Genomic DNA, 10,706 nt, shown 5'->3' on the forward strand with positions numbered 1-10,706 from the left:
AGGTTGATTTTAAAATATCAGTTAGTGAAAGTGATGTTGACGAGATAGAAATGAGAGCACAAACTGTTTGTGCTAATATTTTGCCACCAAAATCAAAACAAAGGTACCATATGCAATTACATACCAGCAATTCATTAAATGGACGAAACAAAATAAGGTTAAATTGATAAATGAATATGTTCTTCTGGTTTATTTTGAAAACCTCTTTACCACTTTTTCACCCAACTCTTTGTGGACCACGTATTCGATGCTGAGATCTAACAGTAAATTAACTGTTTCACTATATTATTCAGTTGTCCAAAAATATATGCAATATTTCCCTAATTGTACCTGATACAGAATTTATGGTAAGAATGCTGCTAGCAGAACATATTGCCTGAAAAATTAACGTATTATTTAACAAAGTTTTACAAACACGTAATTACATGAAATCAGCTGATTATACAATAAGTAGTTGCATCACTTTCAGTGACAATGACAATAAACGAAAACATAACCTCTCTAGGAAGTTATGAGTAGTGATTGTTAGTAATAAATAACCAGATTTTTAGTAATTAAAAAACGGTCGTAGGTAAAGTAGTGTACGCAACTCGCGTTAATAGTCTTTACGACACTCGTAGAAGTTTTTAAGGCACTCGCCAAGGCTCGTGCCTTCAATTTTCTACTCGTGTCGTAAAGACTAACTTAACGCAATCGTTCCGTAAACTACTATTTCCATAATAAATACATTGGAAACGGTGTTTCACACTTTTTATTTTGGCACGACTTCAAGCTGCCATTTTTGAATATTTCCAAGAAGTGCATGGTATCAATTTGTAGGAAATTTTATTCTCTTTCAGAATATCACCTTCCACCTTAGTCGATTTCCTCAACATTTAAAAGTTATTTGCAAAAAAGCTAAGCAACCTCCGAATTTATAGTAATGAGAAAATATTGAGTTTGGGATATTTTTGTTAAACTTTGTTCAACTAAATCTAGACTTCTACTGGACCGATTTTGTTAATTAATGGGTCATTACAAAGCCTAACCCATGTAGATCTGCAAATAATTAAAAAATTTTGATTTTATTAAATATTTGTGGTGAAAAATAAAAAATAAAAAAATACATTAAAAACTGGGTTTTTCAAGTTTCTGTTTTCAAGATTCTATTTGTAGCCAGCTTTTGGCTGCCTTTATTAAGTATTTTCAAGAATTGCATAGAAGTTATTTGTAGTAAATTTTATTTTCTTTCAGAATATCACATTCACTTTGGTCGATTTCCCCTCCATTTAAAAGATATTGACAATAATTTAAGTGATCTCCAAATTTATAGTGGTGAGAAAATACTGAATTAGATATATTTTTGTTAAACTTTGTACAACTAAATCTAGACTTCTACCGGACCGATTTTGTTCCTTAATGGGTCGTTGGAAAGCCTAATTTGTGTAGATTTGCAAATAATTATGAAAGTTTGATTTTATTAGGTATTTAAGGTAAAAAAATATAAAATATAAAATAATACATTTAAAACTCCCTTTTTCCAGGTTTATATTTTCAATTTTATATTTGTAGCCAACTTTTGGCTGCCTTTATTGAGTATATTCAGGAAATTTATAATGGTAATTTGTAGGAAATTTTCTTCTCTTTCAGAATATCACCTTCCACTTTGGTCGATTTCCTGGCCGTTTCAAAGTTATTTGCAAAAGCAAGCAACCTCCAGGTTTATAGTAGTGAGAAAATACTGAATTAAAGATGTTGTGGTTAAACTTTGTACTATTAAATCTACAGTTCTACTGAACCGGTTTTATTAATTAATAGGTCATTGGGTAGCCTAATTTGTGAAGATTTACAAATAATTATGAAAGTACTGTTGAGGTTGCAAGCAAGATCGTTTGGCTATAAATCGATGATAAACAACACCATTTTTTGAACAATTTGTGTTGGTCGTGATTTGGCTGCGTGCTTTAATGAAATGGAAGCTGGTATTCCAATGAAGGTTCATAGGTCAAAACAAATAGAATAACGCAATTAGAATTATGTAAATGTATCTAAAACCATTGAGTATAAACATACTCAATGCTAAAACTAAATTCCATATCCAAGATATAATCAAATTTATATTTTCTGATTGAGCGATACAGTATCTTGAACTTAACTGATTAAAACTATCAATATCTCGCCTTTGAAGTATCGTAAGACCAAGACATATAAAATAACTTAAATAAAAATAGAGTTACGTATCATCGATTGCAGATAGGTACTAAAACGATTGTATTTATTGTTGATTCGTGATTCAGCAGCGTGCTTTAGGTAGTCCGATCTTAATAATCAAAAGCTCAAATGAAAGCTGGTATTTCACTTAACGTTTTTAGACCAAAATGTATAATGTAATTAGAACTGCTGGAATACATCTTTAATTGAAGAGAAAAAAATCTTTCGTCGAATAACACATTAGATAAATTAATGATGATGCTTGATGACAAATATGTGCTTGCATAGCCTTATTTTAAGACCAAAATTATAAAAATCGGGCAGGTAGAAGAGCCCTCCTTTAAACCATCGCCCGCCTGCGAAACATTGAACTCGAAAAACCCCAAATTTAACTCCCATAAGAAATGTACAGGGAGGCAGTTTGTGCATAGCTCGAAATATACGTGAAAATGAATGCCGATACTTGATGGCAAATTTGCGGTACGCAAATTGGTATACCTTTAGTCTAAGGCCAAAATTATGAAAATCGGTCGGGTAGAAGAGCTAACTCGACTCGGAAAAGAAAAACCAATTATTTTATAGATGGCAATAATTGGTTTACCAGTATGCATAATCTAATCATACGAAACATGTGTTAATAATTCAACAGCTTATTGTTATATTGTTATCTAATTTATTTCTCTTTGATTAAATGTTGTTGTTAACAATTTGCATTTATGTTTAAAGTGTGTTCCTTATGTTAAATGTGTGATTCTAATGTTATGTGCTTAAACTGTACCATTAATATTAGTGAGTAAAGTGGTGTATGGATTTTATAACCATTATTTTACTAGAGACCGTTGTATTTAACACCAACGGGCCCTGTTGCTAGTATATTAATAATTCAAGTTTCAAATTTCTGAAATAATACATTTTCTATACTGCTCTTGGAGTTATAATCACTTGGATGTAGATTCTGCCACCATTTTTAGAAAAAACTCTTGTGGTTTAAAATTTCTCATGAAATCCTACTAATATTATATATGAGAAAGTTTGGATGTATGGATGCATGTATGTTTGTGACAAGTAAACGCAAAAATTACTGGTCGGATTGGCCTAAAATTTGGTGTGATGATAGCTCACATTCCCGATTAACATATAGACGCACTCTTATCTCAAAAGTCCTTTCGGGCTCCGCCCCAGTGGCTCTGGAGTTTCCCATGTTAACACGTTGGGTGCTGATGACGGGAATTCCCGCAGTTGCTTAACATTGAAATAAATGCAACTTTTATGTTCAAACATGTCGACAGCACAAATAGTGTTAACCTTATGAGTATTCATATTTAAAAGGAATAAAAGCATTTTGTCAGTTGTTTAAGTTGGTTCTATGATATTTAATAGCATTAACAGGTTATACGGTTTACCAACAGGGTGCAGTACTATTAAATTTAATATAAAACGTCATTGTATAATATTTTTTTTTTATTTATGTCAATGGATTCTAAAGTGCAGCCGAATTTTGTTTCTATAAGCGTTAGTGGATGTGTAACTTTTTTTACAACAAAATGTAAAGATCAAAATGTTTCTATTTTGTGTCCTCTTCCCGTTGCAAAGCACGGGTACAGCAGCTAGTAACTAAATAAAAGAAAAGCTAAATAATTTGGTGCCACTCAAACGTGTTTTTCGAACCAAAACTTGTCAACTTCAATTTTATATTTACTGAAATAATCAAAGTGCAATATAAAATGGTTCACAACAAACCACGTGTTTAGGTCCTTTTTGAGTAGAGGAATCATCAAGCTTGACTGTGAACAATGTTACAATTCAGTTTACTACAACTCAGAAGTCAATTAATGTTACTCAGGAACAAAATACACCTACTAGCAAGGTAAAGCTTTCTTATACGGTTGAAAGTAAGTATGAATATATATTTTATTCGAACACAATGTAAATCATATTTTACATTGACTTAGGTACTCGCATTTTGTTATTAATCATTTAGGAAGTGTCTAATCGTGGAATCGACAAGGGAAATATATTTTCCAAAATCATAGTTTCCTAATTTTCTGTCGTAATAGTTAGTAAGAGAACATGTTATGGTTTGAAATTCACAATGTTTTGTAGGAAAGATGTTGCTGGGCCCTAAAACCAAATTTTAAATAATGTTTTTACGGTATGTTTGTATTACAGGGATACTTCTTAAAACGAGTCCCATTTAATTAATGTAAAAAAGATCTTTGGTTTCTTAAAAGACTGTTTTTCATCCTAGACACAATTTTAATATGTAACTGTTGAACGAACAGGAGATTCTCTATTCGTTGTGAGGTATTTTCGGTTCAGTTAGGTAACTGTTATTATGATGGCTCTATCTTATATGGTATATTTCATCCATCGAATATTAGTTGGGGATTTAACATTCATTATATTTTGATAACTACGATTTTATTTCTCAATACAATACAATCCAAACATATAAAAGTTAAATAAATATATAAACACAATTATAGTTAATAAAAATAAACTTTGAAACCATGACTCGTGGCTCCGCAAAGGTGGATAGGGCCACGAATAGACTTGATTCGATTATACCACTACGATGTAAGAAATTTTATATTTTTTTAGCATAAGCATTTTGTACAAATTACATTTATTTAGTAATTTGCAAAAGATAAAATAAACTGTATATAGTATATGCCCTTCAAAGAATATTGTAAACTATTTCTAAATTAGGCACAAGCGAGGACTAATAATGACTTATGATTCGGGGAAGGCTATGATTCCATAGTAGATGGAAATTAGCTTTATAAAACCCTCTGGCATACTAAGCCATCATGGGAGTTTGCATGGTTTGCTATGGGAGTTTGTTTGAGGACGTGCAATGCACCGCCGTAAAACATCTGGCTACGTTCCTGTGTACGACGACTTTCATCAATCATAATTTCTGTGTATTATTACTATTGTCAGGTGTCATTACAAAACCACAAGTATAAAGAAATTGGGGGCATCATACTGTAGTTTGTATACTTTATTGTTATTGTGGTTGAAATTACTCTCAAAAACAAGTTATAACTTTCTAACGTATTTACGTTAAAGAGACCCTAATGATACGTATTAATAGACTTGCATAAGTCGATGAATACATTAATTTGGTTTAGGGAATATCCTATTTTGGGCTATACGTTCTTGTTATCTTTTTTACTAGGAAGCTTAAGCATTGAAGTATTTTGAACACACAGCTGTATACTATAACACATGGTTGCAATACACCCTGTATATTGCTTAAGATTATTGCAATAGTTTAAAGAATGGTACCCAAGACTACTCAGGGGTAAATAGTAAAAAGCAGGAAATAAATATACATGTTTAGTTAAACTTGATAGGTATTTCTCTAAAGTGAATCATTGGCTCGTAGTAAACTATGCTTGGCAGTGTAGGACTGTTGTGGTGGTGACATCACAGCCACACACTACACACACACTACGTAAGGCCACTGGCAGTGTTCTGTCAAGGGCGCACACTGCACACTGAGGTGGTGATGGTGATGGTGATGGTGTGGTGTTCAAGTTATGCTATGTACTTTATCCAAACAATAGCCTAATTGTTATACGTTTAGTTACATGATATACTAGGCAGCTTGTATACGCTTTGCTAGACTAACTTGTTATACTTGTTGTTCATTTGTTATAACTTGTTGTACAAGTTAGTGATTTCTTTAGTTAGCATTAACTTATGTAGGTCCTTCATTAATAAATGAAGGACCTACATAGTTAATGCTATGACAATCTTTTAAGAATGTCTAGCTTTTTACATATCCTGGCACATTTTTTCTTATACATTAAAGAGTTAAATAAGCAAAGTAAAAAATAATAAACATGTTGACAATAACATGTTGTAAACCTTTTTTATGAGACTATAACGTTAAAATATCAATCTGTACCCCCCCTTTGCGATAAAGTTATGCATTTAATAAAACTAATTTTAATGGATCTTTCCATACTTCTTGTACCAGTTCACAAAATTATTGAACAATTATTAGCACAAGTGTAAATAAAATTAAAACCAGTGAAAACAGTTTTTAGGATTCTTCTTAAAGATGAAACCTACAGCTTATATTTATCCACCTATGTTTATAGCTATATTTAGTAATGCTATTAATAAAAGTTGATGTCATAATAATGCTAACTTTGTAAGAAAAATATGTACAGAATTCGTGATTGGGTCAGACATGCAAAATGGTTATTATCAATAAAGACAGTATAGGCTATATTTAATGTAAATTTTCTACCACGAAATTAAATGACAAAAAACTATAAACAAATGTTGCTTGATATTTTAGCGGTAAAAGTGTTTTGCATTGTTATGTAGATAATTGTGACGTAACTCATTTGAACAATATTAGCGAATTTCCCATATAGGGAATAAGCTATTACCGTAGTACTCATGGTAAGACCTGGACGCGGGACCTATTTTTTTTCGTTTTGAGGTCCCTAGAGGCCAAAAACACCATCAGTTCAAATATATATATATATATATATATATTTATATATATATATTTATATATATATATATATATATATATATTTATATATATATATATGTGTGTCCGTCAGCACGATAACTCGAGCAAAAATGATCCGATTTTGATGAAATTTGGTACAAACGTGTAAACCTACGTTTATTCAAACGAGTTCGCGATCCAGCATGATCGGACCATGGGAACGGGTGTTTACGGGGGGTTTTATGGGGTAAAAATAGGTTTTTCCCATTTTTGACCCAAAAAACATAAAATTTAGCAATTTATTTCCAAACCATTTTGTAGAGCTTCAAAAAACAAATAATTTAGTATATTGAAGCGTTATTATGCGCCTAATGGTCACGGAGAAAATTCAAAAAAATTGTAAATTTAAAATTCCCATGTTATTCTTATGGAGAATGAGTAAACTGTTGTAGTTTGCTTGTTTATGAACATATTTTGATCAAATTTGGAAAATGTTTTTATTTCTTACAAACTATTAACATTTAAAAAAAAAACAGTTTTACCCTCCCTGATGCAGCAAACCTAAGTACTTGTTAAACTAATTCTATTTAAATCGGGAATAAATGTTATATTTTTAAGTAGACATTTCAGTGTAAATCCAATCAGTCAAATGGAAATTCGCTTAGTCTGCAGGTTTGCTGCGGCGGGGGTATTTTGTTAATTGCATAGGCTATATTGTACCGGTATTTGGTTAAATAAGTGAATAATGAAATGTTCGAGAAAACTATTACGATAATGAACAATATGTACGTTTTCTTTGCACTATTTAAAGACTTATATTTGATTAGATATTCATATTTACTTATATTTTATATATATTGGCGTGTTATAAATCTGGTACAGGAGCCTACTCTGAAGTACAGAACTCTTCTATGTAGTATTAATTGTGTCTTCTAAATGCGAGTAGATTATAGTGAGATCATGCTTCAGTCAATATTTAATCGATTATAAATATTTATAATGTTTAGATGACAGGAACAATGACATGCCACATTACGTAACGTATGCTGCAAGCATAGTTTACTCCCTAAGCTCACGATAGTATCTCCTGGCACAAATCCTACCTAATAACACGTCAAAAGCTAAAACTGGACCAAAGGACATTTATCACTCAGCATGTATGTACCATTTTTTACAGGGGGGGGCTTCTACTAAAAATACCTTCCCTTACCCAGGCTCTCAGCACACCTTGTAGCTTGGCACATCTCTACTTCCTCACACTGCGATCACATCTGCAGATACAGCTACCAGCAGTCTTGGACCCACCATTCCATGGAGATCATAATTTCCGCACCTCCGTCGTACAACAATACCACATTGATGCTGACCTTGCTTTCTACACTTTCTGGTAATTAGCTTTACAACACCCGACGGCGTTACAAGCTCGTTGTTGCGAATTCTCCGGCGATTGTAGCAAGGCTGCAGTGAAGAGTACACTGTTATTTTGACTCACACAATTTTATAGTAGTTTACGCAACGATTGCATAAAGATAGTGTTAATGACACGAGTAGAAAATTTAAGGTACGAACCTTGGTGAGTGCCTTAAGAACTTCTACGAGTGTCGTAACACTATTTACACTACTTTGCCTACGACAGTGTTTTAAATACTAAACATCAATACTCATAGCTTCTAAGAGAGGTTATGTTTTCGTTTATAAACATTGTACCAAACACTAATTGCACCACTCAACAATTAAATTGGCGTGAACAGCTGATTAGTTGAAGTTCGAATCATTCCAATTTCACTTCTTCTCTCTCAATCCTTGAACTGTCCGTTACCCGTGTTGTAAGAAGTAAAACGATGCCGTTATGAAAGTAAACAATGCTGTTATGAGAAAAATTTAAATTCTAAGAACTGAATTGAAACGCCTACTTAAAAAAACGGTCGTATGTAAAATTATTTGTAATTCAAATGCTATTTTTTGCGTCCATCCATTTAGATGTCTGTTAAATTGTGAGATTTGTATGAATATCACAAGACAGCAATTAATATCTATATATATAAAAGGCAAAGCCCTCACTGACTGACTGACTGACTGACTGACTCACTCATCACTAATTCTCCCACTTCCCATTTACCTAGGAGGCTGAAATTTGGTACACTGATTCTTTAGGCATTAATTAGGAAAACTAAGTTGTTTTTATTTTGATCGGACTCTCGGGCTCCGCCCCAGTGGCTCTGGAGTTTCCCATGTTAACCTTATGAGTACTCATATTTAAATGGAATTAATGAATCTTAACAGCTGTTTCAATTAAACAAGTTGGTTCTGTTCTATGATGTGCAATAGCATTAAAGTTACAAGGATTACCAACAGGGTGCAGCACTATTATTTCTTTTACATTTATGACAACAGCTAATTTGCAACCAAAAGGTGAGTGAGCATAGCGAACGAACTTCAACCTGGAGGCGAGTTAGCGTAGCGAACGAGCTAACCTGAAGGCAAGTGAGCGCAGCGAACGAGCTCCAACCTAAATTTCAATTTCAACCAGGACGTGATTGAGCCATGCAAACGAGCTCATCCTGAAAATTAAGAAGTTAAACGGGGCAAAGCCCGTGGGTACAGCTAGTATACCTATAAAATAATAAATGTTATTTAGCAATATACTGGGTTTTCCATAAAAAGGTTGTTATTAGGTTGTTATCAGTAAAACACACTACAAACTTAGAACCCAACTGTTATAAGATAAACAAATGTAAAATATAACACCGAAAGTCACATTTGATAATCAGAACAAAATAGCAGAGCAACAAAATTTGCAAAGAAGTTTGATATTTTTAGTTTTTATAGCGATTAATCAGTTTGATTCAAAGGTAATGAATAAAAAGAATTCTCATTTATGATTTACCACTATCCTCTTTTTAATATACAGGGTGAAGCAGACCAACCGTGCACATACTTTTACGAAAATACGTTTTCACCTAGAAGGGAGAAATAAAATTACAGCATTCCTCCCTAAATCACATACGAAGAATCCATTTAAAATATTTAGAACGTGATCCAAGCACATGGTGTTCCAGAAATTTAGGTCCCGGGTTTTAATTTCGAAATTTCCTTATGTCAACCTGTATGACCTGTTAATCTTTAGAAAGGTCTTGCTAAGAGTAACATTTTGGTGAAAACAGAACTCATTTATCTCAATTCGTTTCAAAATGGCGGCCAGTTTTGTCAATGTTTCACTTATTGAAGTACTGTAATACCTTGTATTTTCTAAACCGCTAAACTTTTTTCCTTCTGATTGAAAATGCGTAATCCTGGTAAGCACAGCTTTACAATGATGTGTCACATGTAATAACATTTTCGAAATGATAATTTTTATCAAAATTTAATTTAATTTTATGTTGATGGCCCTGTAAATAAAAAATCAAATGGCAATATATGTCAAATAGCATATCATTTCAAGCGTTTTGTTAAGATTAATAACTTTCCAATCTACACCTACTGTCTTTTTTTTTAGTATTTGAGTAATAAACCAAAAACTAAATATTTTCCTATATTAAATACGAGTTAACTGCATTACTAAACGATACTATTTTTTTATTTCAGTTTTAGGCTTTTGAAAGTTGGTATATGAAAATCAGTAATATAAAAAAAATCAAAATCAGTAAACAACTTGTAACGTTTTAGTGACAGTTTAAAACCAGGTGTTAGTTAAACAAAATTACTTTGAAACATACTTTAAATGATAGCGTCGGCTGCTAATTTTTTTCTCAATTTAAACTTAATTTCTAAAAAAGATTTGCTAAACTGACACTGCTAACTAAAATGATGGCTTAAACATTCCCTATCAAAGTTATCTTTCTTTCAACACAACAATCATTAAAGTCCGCCTAGTGGTCGAGTTTCAATCATTAAATAAAAAAACCCGCACTCACGTTTTTATATAGACGATAAGTTAAATATTAAAAACGGCATTTTACAATTTCTCAATTTGAAGACCTAATCCTAAACAAAAATTTAGATGCAACGTGAATAAACGTGGATTTTAGAGATGTGCATA

The 10,706-nt window shown here is 32.3% G+C and overlaps 1 protein-coding gene across 1 annotated transcript in view; it reads left to right on the plus strand.

The window, feature by feature from the left end:
- LOC128983477 (uncharacterized) overlaps positions 1–10,706 on the plus strand; it is a 270,262-nt gene that overhangs the window by 121,521 nt on the left and 138,035 nt on the right. The window lies entirely within an intron of this gene.

Source organism: Macrosteles quadrilineatus, unplaced genomic scaffold, assembly GCF_028750875.1.
Source record: "Macrosteles quadrilineatus isolate MER2022 unplaced genomic scaffold, UCM_ALF_1.0 Scaffold_1__1_contigs__length_201487025, whole genome shotgun sequence".
Lineage (NCBI taxonomy): Eukaryota > Metazoa > Arthropoda > Insecta > Hemiptera > Cicadellidae > Macrosteles > Macrosteles quadrilineatus.